Here is an 18,895-nt window from a genome sequence, read left to right as displayed (position 1 = left end):
TTCTCACACCAAACTAGTCTACGCATCGCGTTGTTAGTGCATGAAATAACCACTCAGCATCCTTTCATTTATTTTTTTTTTCCATCTAATTACTAAAGTTGATGAAATATAATGACACCTTAGTGCACTGCTTCATTCTAAGTTTGAACATGGGAAGAAAAAGAAAGTTTCTGCCAAAAAAAAAAAAGAAAAAAAGTTAATATTCTTAGTATTCTTGAACAACTACAAAACGTCAACGGTAGCAGGACAATAAATATGAGTGAATCTTCCATACGTACAGTTAAAAGTCAAAACAAAAAGATATTAGTAAAAGTTCAAAACTTTGTTTTACACACACACACAGTATTAAAGCTTGCAGAGTAGTGTTAGCAAAGTAAATATTTATTATGAAAAGGGAAGCTGCTCTTGTATTGTGGATTAAAGAGATCAGGAAGAGAGGCTTTTTCCGTAAATGGAAAAGTTATAAAAGAAAATGAAAAGCAGTCGTATTTAAAAATGTATTAAAAAAGAATAACGGTCTGATCATGAAGCATAAATCATCACCCGTGAATATCATTACTGTATCTATTGTACATTACTATGATAGGGCAAAATTTACTTATTACCACAGATTGTGCGTGCCGTGTTTTGTTTTATTTTATGTCTTTCCCTCCCATTGATCATTCATTTTGTGCCTCTTTAAGTATTTTATGTAATTTTATGTATAAAACGGCTTTTTTTTTTAAACAGTAAAAGTTCAGTTCTTTATGTAAGAAATTGTAATGTATAGTTTAGGAATGCTTTAAAACTGTTTAAGGGGTGTTTAACAGTATCTAGAAGAATTGGATATGTTTCTAAACAAATTGAATACGTACATTTTTCTACAACGCGAAATTTCGACTTACGCGAGGAGTCTTGGAACGCATCCCTCGCATAAGTCGGGACTCGACTGTAAATCTAATTTTTCCCTTCTACAGTTAAAGGTTGTCATCATGCATGTTGTCGGCCGAAAAGGAGAGAGGGGGAAGTTTAAAATGATCTTTCGTCGTCCCTGCTTACTTTGGAACCACTTCGTTTTCTCAAAGCGCGTTCATCTTCGTTCGAATTAAAAAAAAGAGTATTTTTGAAAATTGTTCAAATTACCGTTCTGGGGGGTGGGCACAGGCCCTGTGCCCCCCCCCTCTGTTTGCGCCCCTGCTGCGTGAGCCTGCTTTAAAAATGTCCCGTCGAGCAAAGCAGTGACGTTTAAGAACATGTTGTGATAAAGATTAAGTTGGATTGGTCAAACTTATAGCATTATATTATGGAACTTCAAGTTACCAGAATCAGAAACGCATGTATTGTTTACTATCCAAAACTGGAATTTGGTTCGTTAGAAAGCTGTAATTTTTCGCACAGCAAACTTTCAACACAATAAAATATTTTTTTGATACACCGTACTGATTTATATTGACGTGAAATCATTCGTAGGAGCTGAAATTTCTAATCCCCTAAAATGTTCATTTCTAACAATTTTTTTAAATACTAAATTTAAAATTTAAACAGTCTCTGTATGTGTGCAGAGAAAAAAGAGAAGCTTATACTTACAATCTTTCGTAAATGTTCCACAAAAACTGCAAAAAATACAACTTTTTGCTGTTCAGAGTTAGAATTCCACTTTACAAGTTTCACATCCACTCAAAAGTGAAGGGATAAAATTTTCTTCGCTCTGTTGTCGAAAAAAAGCATTGTTGCAGGTTTCAACAAATAGCAGTCATTTAGACGATTGTTTCAATTGTTGTAACAGTGTCTACAATCGTGCATTGTTGCTCTTGTTTTACGCATACTTAAGTATTGTTGGTATTTTCGCCCTGATTTTAAATCCTTTCTTCAGTTCCAACTTAAAAGGTTAAATCCGCCTCTCTTCTAACAGGAGATTTCGTTATGCATACTGCTGAAAGATGGCAGCACTAAAACATAAAAGAAGTTGTTTCGTGCGTGTTTCAATAGATGGCAGCACCACAAAAACTGCTCAGCGTATGTAATTATCATCAATCCCCTGGCTTGCAGCGCAGACAAAGTTTATTGCGCACTGTCGGTGAGTAACACAGCCGCTAAATATTACAGAATGTGCCCTTGATTTAATAATTCCACGATCTGACAAAATTTTTGCCACATGGCTGCAGAATGGGCTCTGTTGGTCCAAATGAGATGAAATTTGAAGTATAGATATTTCAAATGAAGTACTTTGAGAGTTATTGAATCAATGTTTAGTTGAAAAGTCGTCTAAGGGTGGCTGTATGCACGTAAAATATTTAATGCGTTATAAATGTTAAATAAACTTAAAAAAAAAAAAAAATCAACATAGAAACTGCTCAACATAGTCTCTATCTACCCCATTTAATAACGTTCTCTGGTTGGAAAGCCATATTCTCTACCGGAGTGAATGAGTTCAGGGCCCTTTACAACCTGTTGAATCACATGTAGCAGCTAAGTATAGTAGACGTTCGAGGGGGCGTGGCGAAGTGCCTTCTCCTGAAAAACGGACAATAGAAACTTTGGAGGAAAATGATCGACTCCGACTCTCTCTTGAAATTTTGAACCTTCGATTCCTGACTTAGACTCCGACCTTTTACTCAGAAATCAGCGCGACTCCGACTCTTCAACTCAGACTCCGAGTCCGCACTCTGCTAGAGTACCGTGTAACGTCTACAATCGGCAACTCTTCCACTCTAAAGGACAACATTTGTCGGTACGTTCAATTGCTCATGTCGGGTAGTGGTAGTGAATATGGTTATCCAAATGGACAACAATGTTGAATGGATGGGGGACATTCCGGGTAGCAAGCACACTTCCTTTCATAAAAAGTTTAACGGTTGTTGTGTTAACGAGGTCAAAACTATTTTCAAACATTTAAGAACGGTTAAATGTGCTTGTTACCTGGGGAAAAAGCAGTTTTCGTTTAACATTTTTTAAAGATTGTTTAACATTTTGAACGCATGAAATACTTTCTGTGCATAGCGCCACCTATTGGTGACTTTTTGAAGTGCAGTTGTTAATTGAATATTTCTGAAGCGCATATAACTTCCCCGAAAGACCATTCCGTTTAATAAACGTTTCAGATGGTTGTTAAATTTGTATCAATACACCTTTAAAACATTTATGAAATATTTAAACGTAACGGGCACTATCTGAGACAAATTAGGAGCTTTCGTCGTAATCTGCGGGCCAATCAGAATCTATAATTTTATGCACATTTTGTTTATACATTTTAAAAATTCAGCTTTAACTGGAGTAAACACAATTTTTAATTTTTTACATTTAATACAAGGAGAGCAATGACTTATTTATTTTGTTAAATAATTTTGTTATTTAAAATTCGATTGCATGTGTCACGTGCATGCTGGCACCTAAAGGCTACCTGTTGTGATTTGCAGAACAAAATATTTGATATTTTTGCCTATTCATATAGTAAAAACGAAACAAATTGTAGATTTTGAAACTAAGGTTTTAATGTAAAGGAAACATATCTCATTTGTTGAGAAATAATTTTTTAAACCGCTGGGGAAAAAAAGTGCATCAAGCCATTACACAAACAAGTCGCCGAATTTGTCCTGCACGTTACAGCTTACATATAACATTAAGAAGTGATCATTTTAAAAGGTAATGGTTGGAGGAGGAAAATTGGCGCTTTTTCATTGCTGCAAAAACTTGTTTCAAACTGTCGACAACTTAATTAACTGCACTGACACAAACCGTGTAGCGATTTACTTTACAAGGGGCATATTTGAAAGATAAGCAAAACATTTCATAGATAATAACAAAATACTTAATAATGAATATAGATAAGAGTTATCATTATCGAATAAATATTTATGCCAACATGATTCTTCACGGAACATGAATTGTGTTGACACATTCTTGGCTCTGTTGCAACCCAATTGGCTTCTATTTACATCCAAGTCAGTCACATGTGAGACTTTATCACCGGGAATGGAAAAGGATAATCCTTATACGAATTGCCTATATTTCTTTATCATTCATTGTAGAAACAGAATGCGAATATGGAAAAAGAATGAAAAGGATTTCTGAAGGAGTTACTATTATTCCATCTTAAACACTTGAACAAATGTGTACAAACACTTACACATTTGAATGGACATTACTGATGACAGTTTGAACCCTTTGAAGCATAGTGGCTGTATTTGATTCCACCATTTATTATTTTATTCATATTTTTCCCTCAACTGACAGATTGACTTCAGTTGGCAAAAGAAAAAAAAAATAATAATTTGAATTTTGACCTCTTGAATTCAAATTATGTTTTTCGCAATCACGAGTGCGTATGTAGGCGTGTGTGTTTATGTGTGTGGGGGATATGTGTGTGTGGGCATATGTGTTTATGTCTCCGTGCAGGTATGAGTGTGTGGGTAGTTGTGTGTATGCGTGTTTGTGTGTGGGGGGGGGGAATGTGTATATGTATTTATTTGTGTGCAGGCATGAGTGTGAGGGTAGTTGTGTGTAGGTGTGTGTATGTGTCTGTATGTGTTTCAGTGTGTGTATTTGTGTGTGTATGTGTTTGGGTATGTGTGTAGGCGTATGTATTTGTGCATGTATGCGTGTAAGTGTAGGATATTGACGCAACCTGGAGACGGTTTTCGCTAGAGGAGCAACATCGTGAGGCGGCCGGTCGACGGTGATGCTGCAGAGAGTGCTGCCGGGAAAATAAAATAATAGGACCTCAAAACAGTCAAATGGAAGCAATAAGCAATCGTGATTGCTCAAAAAAAAAAAAAAAAAAAAAAAAAAAAAAAAAAAAACATAAACTAAATGGAGACTTAAATGAAGGATATCCTCAAAGGAATAAGGGATTAGCTTCACTGATCTCATTTCTTGCAGATTTTCTGGTGACTGATGCATAGAGCAGTTTCCGCCGGATTAGACACAGTGGTTTTTTTTTTCTTTTTTAAAGTAGTTTTGTATAAAAGAAAATACTTTAAATACTTTTACACTGTAATTGTTTTTTAAATCTGTTCTAACAACATAAAATTACGTAAAAAAATACTGGGCACTAGTAAAAATCTGTACCGATAAAGGAAATTCATTAAAAGGAACTACTCCCTTTTAAAACATAAATCTTTTATGTTGATTCTTATCTCAAAACGGTCATTTTTCACAAAGTTCATTTCTACGTGCACACCTTTTGTTGTTGTGAGAATATTGAGACGATTTTTAAATTCGCTCGAGGAAGACTGCTGCACAGTTTTATCCGAGTTTTCAAACTCTGTACATCACAACAGGGTTCGTACGCCCTTGAAAAACCTTGAAAAGTGCTTGAAAAAAAAAAAGTTCATTTACAAGTGCTTGAAAACCTTGAAAAAGTTTCTTAGTGCTTAAATTCTCTCAAAAATCAACGAATTGTGCTTAAAAGTTTTAAAAAAGTATTTCACCAATGCAATTTTCTGAACATGTGTTCAGTATGCAACATCGCGAAAAATTGCTTCCGTGTTTGGGATTTTAATCCTTTTGCATCTTGTAAATATTTTGATGTTTTTTACAACCAAAAGATATTTTGCCATGTGGTACCTTAGATTTCGCGGAAAATTTCTCTTGTGTTTGAAATTTAATCTTTTTGCATCCTGCAAATATTTAAATATTTTGGCTAATCAAATGTTAGTTTCGCATATGCTACCTTAGATTAGTATATTTTTTGTTTAATTTTAATAAAAAACAAATTTATTTCATGGGAAACATGCCACGTCGAACGAACTCAGACTTTGCGAAAAATTGCTTTTGTGTTTGAAATTTCAATCTTTTTGCATCTTGCAAATATTTAAATATATTCACTAATCGGATGTTATTTTCATATTTGCTACCGTAGATTAGCATATTTTATGTTTAATTTCAGTAAAATATAAGTTTATTTTATGGGAAACATGACAACATTAAACTTAATTCGCGAAAATTTGCTTCCCTTGTTTGAGATTTCAATCCTTTTGCATTTTGTAAATATTTTTATATTTTTGGCAATTAGTAGTTATTTTGACACTGCTACATAAGATTAGCTTATTTTATTTTTTATTTTAATAACTAAAGAGTTAAAGAATTTATTACCCTGGTCTTGTTTAATTATTTGCTAATTTATTTTTGCAATTTTGAATGATTATCTTTACCTAATTTTTGGTCATAGCAGTTTTTTTTTTTTAATTTAAATTTCAGCAGTTGAGCACCTAACAAATTAACTTAAAGTTTGTATTTTAAATATAAAGTTGATTTATATAATTTGGTTGTGTTATGATTATTCACTTGAAATCCAGTAGTGTTCGTTTTTATGCTTTTACCTCCCTATATCTCCAATTTTCCCCTTTTCCTCAAATGTTCAAAATTACTACTTTATTAAGGTTGTGGGTACTTGGAGCTTACCGAAAGAGGCTTTAATCAGCAAAGGGATAGATAGCTTAAGGAGGGTCATTCATCTTCATTTGGATCTAATAAATTGACCAGGACCAGCCTAGCTAGTCCCAGTGCCTGTTGCTGGTTATCAACAGGTACTGGGCATGGTATTTCTATGCAAAATATTTTGACTTAATAAACTATTTTATGAATTGTATGCATAGCAAAAGTTGTTGTTGTACATATGTATATTCAAGTAATAGGGGTCTTAGTTTTAAAAATTATTTCCCCCCCCCCTCGCCCCATTTTGCTCTTTGAAACTTTCAGGTAATTTTTTATGAACTCACAAATCACCTGAATATTATTGCCTTTCTAAATTTAAATTCTAATTTCAACAATAACCCATTTGTTCCCGAAATAAAACTACTTTTGTCATAACATATGTCAACTTCTTGTGAATCTTTTCAATTTCGAAATATGGCTCTATAAATCTGAACTTGCACATTTATTGACTATTGCAAGTTAATCAATGCAAGCTGAATAAGCTCAAGTTTGCATTCAGAGTATTTATCACTGTTTAAGCTGCTTTTGTATATTTTGAGATGTAGAGACTGGACTGTGGACTTTCACAAACTTTTCTTACTTCCTAATTTTTAAATTTACTCGAGAACAGTTGAAATGCCTTATTGGCTGAACAGCTAATAATACGTACATACAAATAATTGATTTGCATACTTATAAATGATTTGCAAACCTAATATTTTTAGAACTTAATAGTGCAAACTGAAATAACTTTCTGGGTAGTGTTTTTGTCCTATCCGCCCTTATATTGTAATAAACCACTCTATAGCTATTGTTAATAAATGTTGAAACCAGGGGGGGGGGGAGTGACTTCAAAAACTCCTCTCTGGCAATGCCATTGAACTTGAGTATTTTAGTTTCTTCCCATGAAAGTTAAAAGCACTTATGAAAGTTTTTTTTTAAGTATTAATTTGCTGATTCTAGAAAATATACAAACCTCTGACTGCTGCAACCTTTGAAAAACCTCAAAATTAAACCTCTTGGTATCTGCTTCTCTTTATGACCAAACTTTTCAAACATTTTCAGAAAAACTTTCGACACAGTAGATCTTTCATCAAAGTGTCTCTCGTTGTAAAAAAAGCAATTTTGTTTTCCTATACTTTTTTGTCTTAGTGCCTTATTTCTATGTGTTTGTAGTAAATAAAATCTGCATACAATATTTTTAGTACAAATTTCTGATATTGCCTTGAAAACAAAATTTTTTACCTTGAAAAGTGCTTGAATTTTCTCTGACTAAAGGGTATGAACCCTGCACAAGCAATACATATCTCATTAAGTTGTCTAGAAAGAGTACACACAATGCAAGTACTGTTTAATTGAATTATTTTCTCTAAATAATCATTCTAAAAACTTTCTTTATAGAACGATTCTGTTGAAGCGAGGACATTCTCGTCAATTGGTATCTCTCGGCTACCATTTTATTTACTAGTAATAAACTGCATTTCCAGCTTCCCTTCTGCTATAAAGAAATATTATTAGATTGTCAGGACAAGAACGTAGGACAGTTTTTATTTTGGGGAAGAGCGACATTTCGCGTTTTTGGTTGGGAGCGATAAAACTATTAGAAGAGATATTGCGAAAGAATTTTTTTTTTTTTTTTTGAGCAATCACGATTGCTTATTGTTCTCACTTCACTGTTTTTGACGTTCCTTTGATTTTTCCCACCGCCACCCTCCGCACCATCACCGTCGACGGGCTCCTCACGGTGCTGCACTTCTATCGAAAGCCGTCTCCAGGTTCCATCTATGTCCAAGACACACGCGCATACATACACAACTACACACACACAGACATATACACACACATACACCTACACAGACACACACAAACACATACACACAACTACACATACACACAACTACGCACGCACACACACAGACAGACATTTTCCAAAAATAGTCGAAATGGACTCAGTACACCTCAAAACGTTCGAATTCTTCGAAATTCGAAAATTTGCACGAATCCAATACTTTCTTCTATATATTAGATATAGAAGAAAGTAAAAATGATCAATTATGACATAAAACATCCTTTGAACGCAAATTCATCACTAAGAGGGAAACAAATGCCTCGAGATGTATTTAGGTAGTAAGCATGTTAATTATCTATGAAAATGTGTTGACATGCCTTTTTTAAACCTATTTTACTGTACGGACCTTTTTAATTCATTTACTGTACTATGGATCTGTGTTTCAGTAAAGTGTTGGTTTTTTAATAGGTTCAGATTAAAAGTTGGCTTGCTTTTCTTCCTTTTGTACATTGCTATGTCATATGTTATGCATTTCAGTCCTCCATTGTAGCGTAATTTTGTGTCTGACAGATATATTAAATTGTTATGTACAACCCTTTAGCACTTATGGTTTTAAAATTTACATTTTTTTTTTTTGACAAAATAAAAAATATGGCAAAACTTAAGTCGAAACTTATGCAATCTTCCAAGCATATATTTTCCAAATCCCACCCCACCCCCCTTTTCACTTCAAAAAAAAAAAAAATAATAATAACAACTTTAGCCTCTGAATTTCTGGTCCTGTACTGGCTTAATGTAGTAAATCCTGACTCCTATTTTAAAAATCCCTTTTGCCCTCAAATTTCTGTCCCAAAATTTGTTCATGCAAGATCACCCTTATTTTATGCATAAGTGTCCAAATTTTACTCTTTTCATGTTGAAAACTGTGACATGAGCCTTTTTTCATTATGATCGAGTTTGTTGAAATTTCTGTCCCTTTTTCTTTTGCTATAATTTGCCGTTATGATTGGAATTTTCTATAAGCTAAAGATACCCTGAGTTAGTTTATATGTTCAGTATAGTTCTGAATTTGACTTTATGTATTTTAAGTTTTCTACATTAATGTGAAACTTTTCTCTTTGTATAGATAAATCCTTACATTGCTGGGGCCGATGTCCAGAATCGCTGATAGAGGCGGAAGAAGCTACAGATTCCTGCAAACCTCGAGTCACCTCGTGCTTGCGTGGAAATGTTCTTTCTGCCATCGCGTGCGACAGCGAAAGCTGCAGCATCCCCGATGGTGCCTCCGAAAATTGAACTACGGACGAAATTGAACCTTTTCTTTTTCTATTGGTTGAAATTGAGAGTACAATATTGTCTTTAAAGATAAATAAATACCTTTGTGCTGAACAGTTAAGTAAGAAAAAACAACGCCAAAAAAGCACAAAATTGTCAATGACAGCAGACACGTGTTTCGGCGTTACAGGGAACGCCTTTTTCAATGCAAAAAGTAATGAGCTTATGGATGTAAAGACATCCGACAAAAGCCAAGAGCCTTTTGGCATTTAAAAAGGCGTTCCCTGTAATGCCGAAACATGTGTCTGTGGCAATTTGTGCTTTTTATTAACGCTGTTTTTTCTTACTTTATTGTCTTTTAATCTGTTTTTTGTCATCATTTTTATTACACACACACACATTAATAATAAAGTAAAGAGCTCTAGCCTCTCATCTGAGTCATTGAGAAATGTGATCTGAACAGATTTTCAGATCGAGCCTTAAACTTGATGCGATTAATTAATTTCTTTTTACGGTATTTTTTGTAAGATGCTAGGGGGCTCTGCCCCCTGCTCGTTAACACTCACCAACGCTAAAGATTGCTTTGCAATCTTATTTGATTCGCAAAGATTTAAAGCGTCAGTTAAAAAGAAACACAGATTAAAAAACTCATAATGAGTGGGTCACATTGAGTCATAATGAACCCTTTGGATCAGCAAGCACCCTTTCTTTGGGTTTCAAAATACCGTGTACCAACTTGCAGAGCCGTAAAGGCTAAGGGGCTCCTGAGCATTGCAAAACTGCGGTTTGTACGTTTGAAAAATCGTTTCATATTTGTGGTCTCTGGTAATATATTTTGCTCTGTAGGTCGGGGCTTGAATTGAATTGAACCCAAGATTTTCCGTTAAAATCGAAACCCTTAGTTTGTAAATAAGACAGAAGAAACCTGCGAATCGAAAATACATAACTTTGGCAACGTCAAATAAAACATCAATAATTTTAATGGTGATTATATTATTCGATTTTCATATCTAACGGCTTGTTTTTTTTTTCCTTTGGAGATGGAAGCTTAATTTTTCTACCATAGCTGAGATTAGATCTGGAGTTAAAAAATCCGCTCTTTTTAGTGGTGTCAGAAAAAAAACTGTGGGACAATTCTTTCGCTTTTTACTGATAGATTTAATAAAGAAAGTAGTGCCTAAATTTTAGCTAAGCCAAAAAAGGTTAGATCTAAAAACGCCAATAACTCCTGCCGTATTTAAGTTAGAGCATTGAGACAAATTGCGTAGAATGATGAAAATTCTACCCTTTCCAATGATAGATAAAATTAATATCTGCTAGTAATTTTTCACCCCTTCAATAGGCAATTTACGCGAAATTTGAGCCTTAAAAATTAATTTAAAAAAAATAATTCGAATTTTAAAAAACAAAACCCCAGTGCACACTCCCGGGGCTCGAAGTAATTTTGTACAAATTTTCAAGGTTATGGGGTCTCCTGGACGCAAGCCCGCCACAGATTTACTTCTAGAATTTCTTTGAAACCTTACTTTTATCTCTACATAGTATAATATGAAGTGTCCAAAAAGCGTCTGTTTGTTTAAACGCACAAAACTCGAGAACTACCCGGCCGATTTCGCCGAAAATTTCACAGTATTTTTTTTCAGCACTGGAAAGGTTTGCAGATCACTTCGATAAAACTTCAACGAGTAGTTCTGTTTTGGTCCCCGGTTCAACTCCAGTATGGAGTATATAGTTGATATGTATCCAAAGTTAACTAAGTTAAACTTTTTGTTCTTATAAGATTTAAGATCTCACCCCCCCCCCCCAGAACCGAAATAGATCAGTGGTTAAGGCGTTTGGCGACCAAGTGGAAGGTCCCAGGTTAGTCTCCAGTATGGTCCAATATCAATTTAAGTTTTTTTTTTTCACAATTCTAAACATTTTTAGCCCCATTTTTTCCGAATTGCATTAATTTATGCGAGAGAAATTTTTTATGTTTACTCAATGATGCTACCTTCGGATTTTATAGTGCTTAAATCAATATATTCTAAGGTGATTTTTTTGTTATTATAATGTTTAAGACTTCGACAACCAGAACCGAAATCAATCAGTGGTCACGGCTTTTGGCAACCAAGTGGAAGGTCCCGGGTTCGATTTCAGTGGGGACTAATAATCGTTGTATTTTTTTTCTCACAATTTTAGACATATTTTAGCCCCATTTTTTCCTGAATAAAGTTAATTTATGCAGAAAAGAATATTCTATGTTGACTCACAATGATGCTAATTTCTAAATTTTATAGTGCTAAAATCAATATCCAATGTATGAAGTGAATTTTTGTTTTTATAAAGTTCAAGAATTCGACCACCGGAACCGAAATGGTTCAGTGGTCAGGATATTCGGCTACCAAGCAAGAAGATCCCGGGGTCGGTTCCCGTGTGAGCCAATATCATCATAATTTTCTTTTCACAATTTCAATTACTCACATTTTTTCTGAATAGTAATATTTTTTGCAGGAAAGAAAATTCTATGTTGACTCAATGGTGCTACCTCCAGGTTTTATAGTGCACAGAAAATAGCATGAATGTATTTTCTTAGAGTTACTAGTACTTATTATATCTTATCTAAATAACCTCCCTCTCGGAGGAGGAATATAGGAGCAAAGCCTATGGGGAGTACACACATACAAAACAGCGGAAATGCTCAAATGTCATTTTTCTACAATTAAACGTCATAAAAAGCTGCCAACATGATGTCTTCCTTTCATTTACAATGGCGAGAGCTTGTCTACCCCACACGTTACACTGTTCCCTTGCCCTAGTTTAGTTTACAATTTTCCCATTCTTGGAGAAAAATTTCGCACTATAACAATGGAGATTCAATTTAAAGTCGAGAGGCTGCCTGTTTTTCTTTAGAAAATACTTAGGTTTTTTAGAGATAAATTGAGCTAAAATGAGAAATTTTAGACTTAGTTTCGATATATTTTTGCCACCCACACAATATTTTACATATAATCATCTACTTCAAATTCAATTAATGTGTTAAAAATAAACTATTTGTTCACCTCTGAAACTTCAATATTTTGCTTTGGTACTTTTGATAAATATTTATGCAGTATTTATACAGTAGAATCTCGTTTATGTGACTCCCGTTTATCCAGATCTCTGGCTTATCCGAATCAAATTAGTAGAGTTAAAAAATATATTCACTTGAATGATAATTCTAAATTGTGATAGTAAGAACGGAACTATAAATGTGCCAAATATTCGCTCTTTATTTTCATTAAATACACAATTGCTATATATAGGCGGTCGAAAAAATTATAGTTATCAAATAAACAACGTGACATATTTGGAGTTTCAGTCTGATACCACTGCAGCTGAACTAGAAATGATACAGTATTTGCGAGTAACAATCCTATGTAATTTTGTTACAAAGCATCGTTTTTTGCTGAATAAAAGATAAGCCTGCTTATTTGCGAATTAATTACTGCTTATTATCCGTATTATCCAGATTTTCGTTTATTCGAATTGCCTTTGGCCCAAGTTAGTCCGGATAAATAAGGTTATACTGTAAATAGAAATAACCTGGAAAGAAGCGCACTGAAAACATGTAATGTTTTATATGTTCAAGATTTGTGTTTTTTAAAAGAAGGTTAATAGAAAGAGTTTTGATGTCACGCACATTAGGTTTGTTTTTCTATTAAATGTTTTTCAAACGTATACTTATATACCATAGGTGGGGAACGTGCGTCCTTTAAAAAAATTAAATCTTGGAATAATTAATATTTAATTTAAAATGCGTTGCATATAAAATTATCAAGATAATGTTTAAATAAGATAATCTGTCCATTTCGATTGTAAGTTGTAAGTAAGTTCATTGTAAGTTGTCGGCTTAAAGTCAATATACTAAGTATAGTAATATTCAATTAATTTCAAGTTAGAAACAAAAACTAATAACCCACTAAATTTTTCATCGGAGTTAAAATTATTTTACGTATTATTGCGACATGTTGCTCTTTTGTAGTTGAATACTGTTGTTTTTCTTATGAATTTCTTCATAGTAGTATAATAAAAATACTTAAATAATCGAAAACATTTTTCATTTGAAGTGGTAATTTTAAATTCGTATCTCAATATATTTAAAAAAAGAAGTAACTCCAAAGAAATTGTGAAAGGATGTCTGTGGCGGGCCTGCGTCCAGGAGACCCCATAGCACCTACAATTTTGAAATTTTGTACAAAATTACTTCGAGCCCCAGGGATTTGCGCCTGGGGTTTCTTACAGGGTGGCGACAGATCAGGGAGATCAGGGAAAAGTCAGGGAACTTTATCACTTAGGGAAAAATCAGGGAAATACCAGGGAATTTTGAAAAAATAACAAAAATTCAGGAAAAATTGATCAAATGAAGAAAAAAAATTTTTTTCCTTGAAAAATGAAGTATTTTGATTCCTTATGAATTTTCCACCAATTATTTGTTTTAAAAACGTAAAATTAATGAGATGTGATTATAGAGTGTCTGCAGATACTGCCGTTTTCCTGCACACAGCAGTATTATTTACGTAAGTAAAACTACATTGCTTCCATACTTTAACTATCACTTGTTATTCTTGCAGCAACAATTATACTGCTTAAAAATTCAGTTCAAGGTTATTTCCATTGAAATTTTTTAGTTTTATCATGATTAGATATGTCTTGTCTTCAAGAGTGGTTTTAATAATTTCATAGAATTCTTATGTTAACTGGTTCCTGGAAGTAAAGTATTTGTTTTAGATTTCTTACAATATTTCTCTGCCGATAATTTTCAATACACTATTTTTACCAAAAAAAAAAAAAAAAAGATCTTTTCAAAATATTCTTTTAATTAGCAGCTTAAACCGTTCTAAACACTGCATTTTATTTAATATGCAATCCTTTTCAGGTAGGGCAAAGAAAGGAAACCATTATCATTGATAACGTAAATCAGGGAAATTTGATGAACTTAATCAGGGAAAAGTCAGGGAACTTTTTTTTCCAGTTCCTGTCGCCACCCTGTCTTATTTTATTTTTTTTTCTTTGTGATTAATTTTCTTAGGCTAAAATTTCACATAAATTGCCTATTAAACGGATGAAAGATTTCTCACATCCTTTAACATTTCACGTTGTTCAAAAAGATTTTTTTCTGCATCAAATAAAGCATGTAGCAATTTTATCAATAAATTAGAACAGCAAATATAAGGGTTTCCATTTTAGTGAAAAGTCCTAGGCTCAGTCCGGAGGTCCTTTAGCACCTATAGCTTTGCAAGTTAATACAAGTTAATTTGGAAGGCTTGAAAAGGGTGCTCTTTAAATTGATTTTTTTAATGCCTCGGTAAGGCATATTTCTATCAAATTCGTTTTACATTTTCGGGTAGGAGTGAGATTATGTTCTAAAAATGAGCTCTTCATTTAAATTCTATTTTCTATGGGAGGGAGAGGGAAATATTCACTTTCTTCGAAACATAACTTATAACGTGTTTCTCAATCTGATTCTTTCTGACAGACGATTTAAATTTTCGCGAATCAAATAAGGTGTCGAACCAATCTTCGGGAGTTAGTAAGCGTCAACGAGCAGGGGGCAGAGTTCCCTGGTAGAAAAAAAATAATGCAACAAGTTGTTAATTACTCTTAAATGGAATTACAAAATTATGTTTCCTTGAAAACCTTCGTATATAAAATAAATAAAATTTAAGGATTTTTACGCCCTATTAATATTTTAAAAAATGCAATAAAACTGTAAAATCGCAATTATAGGATTATCAATACATCCTTTATCACTGCCTAATTCAAATTAATATTTTAAAATTATTATTTTTAATATTTATTTTTTATGAGAGGGGGCGCTGAAACGAGGTCTTGCCCCTGTTCGAAAATGATCTAGTTACGTCCCTGCCTGACCCTATATAAGATCGATGTTTGAAAACATGTTTTTTTGGTCTATGTATCAGTAACAACACCATCGATGTCACACCTGTAATTAGCGCCCATATAATATTTATTAATAGGCATATGGTTGAAAACATTTAACAAGTCATTTCCCGAAACTTTTCATCATTAATAGGGTTTAAATATACTCACAAATGTGAAACATATTAGATTTTTTCATAGGTAATTGTTGCTAACATACTGTAGCATACATCAGGCTTTTAAAAAAAATGCTTAAATTCATTATGTAATTTTATTACAAAGAATTATCACACACAAAAAAAGCCAATTTATATACAAAACTTCCATAACATTGCAATTACAGAAAATATGTTATAAAAATATGAATTGAAACTGCATCCAATCACATTATTTGATTTCCAGAGCTTCTCAGTAACAACAAGTCACAGCACACTTCATTCAACTGAAACAGAAAATGAATAATCAGAATAGCAAACATTTTCCAGACAGTAAAAAAAATGTGTTGTTGAGAGATAAAAAAGCTTTTGCATTCAAGGAGTGCAGACATGTTTTGAGCTTTTTTTTTTTGTTGTCAATTTTTAATGTGAAACAAAATTGGAATTTAAATTAGCTATGTAATAAGAAATATTCACAATCGCAGTGGTACCATTAGGCGAGAAATTCAATCTTAGACATGTGAGAGCAGGGTTAGCCGATATATCGTCACCTCATGACAACAGTAAGATATCTAATCCCAGAAATAACACTAAGATATTTTACTGTTGCTCTGAGGCGACAATATATCAGTCAATACATATCATGATATATATCACGATATCTATCCAGTATTTATTTTGAAAATCTTTACTAATAATAAAGCTGAAAGTCTCTCTATTCGAATCTCTCTCTCTCTGTCAGGATCTCCGTGACGTGTCTAGCGCCTAGACCGTTCGGCCGATTTTCATGAAGTTTGGCACAAAGTTAGTTAAAGCATGGGGGTGTGCACCTCGAAGCGATTTTTTGAAAGTTCGATTTTCTTCTTTTTCCATTCCAATTTTAAAAGAAAAACTATCATAAGATGGATGAGTAAATTACGAAATTATCATAACGTAGAACCGTAACATGGGTACAAGCCAATTGACGAGAAAATTCACCATACATCATCCGTAAATTTACAGGCGAACCAAAAGACGTTTTAATTTTCCTATTACGGGCAAAGCCATGTGGGTACCACTAGTGTTTTTACATAAAGAAATAATTTCATTGTCGGAAAGAAAAAAAAATCGTCTGTGCATATCTTTAAGTTGTCATTTTATTGTTTTTATTTTTAAAGTACATTAATTTATTTTTAAAATTAATTTTTGGCAACGGGAAAAAACAAACTTTTTTTTAAAATTGAACTTATTAATTTAAATATTTTTCCTTTTGAAAGTGATTAAAGATTTTTTTTACTAATTTAAAAAAAATGTATTAGCTGCTTTGTTTAAAATGTGCTGCTACTTTATTTGTACGTTTATTTATTTTTAACGCATCTAATTTAGATGAGCGAAGCATATTTTACTTCTAGAAATCGGCACAAAATATTACAAAATTATATTTGAAAAAAAAAAAAAATGGCGATTTTAGCTAATTTTGAGAATATTGATCAGATACTAGAAAGTCGAAATGGTATACGGGAAAGTAAGCTCGTGTCATAATATTTTGATACTTTCCATATTTAAGTTTTCAACTACAATATTTTCAATATAAAAATTATATCAATCATAGTAATAGTGTTTGTTTATTTATTATTAAAAATAACCTAAAAATTATGTTCTATATATTAATGATGTATTATTACTCATTAATGTCGTAAAGTAACATAATGAATATAAAATTAAGAAAACGAATATTAAATTATTAGTACTAATAACAATTTTAGTTCATATTAAAAGTGCCTAGTTAAAATAAACATTGATCAGAAAAAAAGGAAGTGTCTTAGTGCTTTGCACCAACTAATGCATATCTTTTATCTTGGAATCATATAACTGTGTAAAACTAGGTAATAAGAAAATTGAATAAAACTGCTAATATAAAATTTACGCTATTAAAATTAAGGTTTCTCTCATTATTTATATCTAATATTTCATTCAACATTTTAATCAATTTTAAGTCTACATATTGTAATAACAATATCAGAAAATAAAGAGTGATTTGAGGATGTATTTACTATTTTGAAGACTTGCTACTGTTTCAGAGTATTAAAATTCCCCAATTTCTGCATTCTAATGCACGACTAAAGGTTTTAAAACCTTCAACAAATTAAAATAAACTCTGATAAGTTCTATACAGTGCCTGCCACTAAATAAATCACTGGATTATAAAATTAGTCGCTTTATAGAATCAAATCTAAAAGAACAGAATCATTTCTATATCAACACATGTTAGGTTTTATTCTTTAACAAAATCATCTTCGCCTTTTTATAAAATCGAACTTTTGGACAGCATATGTTAATTCGTCTCTGAATAGAACCAGGATTTTACTTTTTCTTTCAAGGATTTAAAACATTGCAGCACTAATAAAATAACAAATTAAACATAAACAAAAACGAAAAAAAAGAAAAAGATTTGAAGGTTGTACGTTTTTTTTTCGGGGGGGGGGGATTGAATGGAAAAAAAAAGAATGAAGCAGTCTCAAGAGAATTGTTTCAGAGCCATATATTTAGTTGGTGCTGTCTGTTTCCACTTCGCAGAACTGTTTCGACGTGCAGCCCTGCTCACTCACCACTGAGTCAATCAGTTCGTGCTCATTCAGCTATCTACATGGGTTGACAGTTCATTTTTACAATTGAGTTAAAATCGTTAGCTAGCAAATCGTGACGACTTGAGTGTGAAAGATTAATTCGAAATTTTGAATAAGTATGACAAGCTTCCTAAATGTAGTTAGTGTGATGCTACAATTAAATAAGGGATTTCTCAATCTTTACTTTCAAATTCTCTTATTCAAACAACAATAAATCAATATTTTAAGACCCTTGTGAAATTTTAAAAATGTACCTTATGTAAGTTAAAATGTCAAATGTATTTTGCAATTGAACTAAAATAATACAATACAACTAGACTAAAAATAAAATACAACTAATCGTAATTTATTTCTTTTTTAGAGTATTTATACTTAAAAACCTTTTACTTTTTTTCAGTGCATGAGTGCGGGTTTTTAAATTCAGCCGCTTTAAAAAATCAAATGTCCTCAGAACGAAAGTGATTTTAATAACCGCCGGGCACTGTAATCAAGTTTTTACGAGGGATGGAAATGAGAAACAATTGAATTGCGTTTTTTAAGTGGGCGTGGCAAGATCGAGAACGTGCAAGTTTGCTGCTACAGAATATAAAATATAAGAATTGTTGAAAATAATGGTAAATTCCAAATGACTGATGTCCAAGCAGTAAAATCACATTGCGAAAAAAGACGAGCGGCTGCTACAGAAGTGGATGCAATGAGATTTATAAATTCAGATTTGTCTATAGGATCTTTCAATTTTCCAATTTTAATAGCGTTTATGGTGCAGTACTGTTAAA

Source organism: Uloborus diversus, chromosome 2 (genome assembly GCF_026930045.1).
Source record: "Uloborus diversus isolate 005 chromosome 2, Udiv.v.3.1, whole genome shotgun sequence".
In the NCBI taxonomy this organism is placed as follows: Eukaryota; Metazoa; Arthropoda; class Arachnida; order Araneae; family Uloboridae; genus Uloborus; species Uloborus diversus.
Note: the sequence above shows the minus strand (reverse complement) of the source record.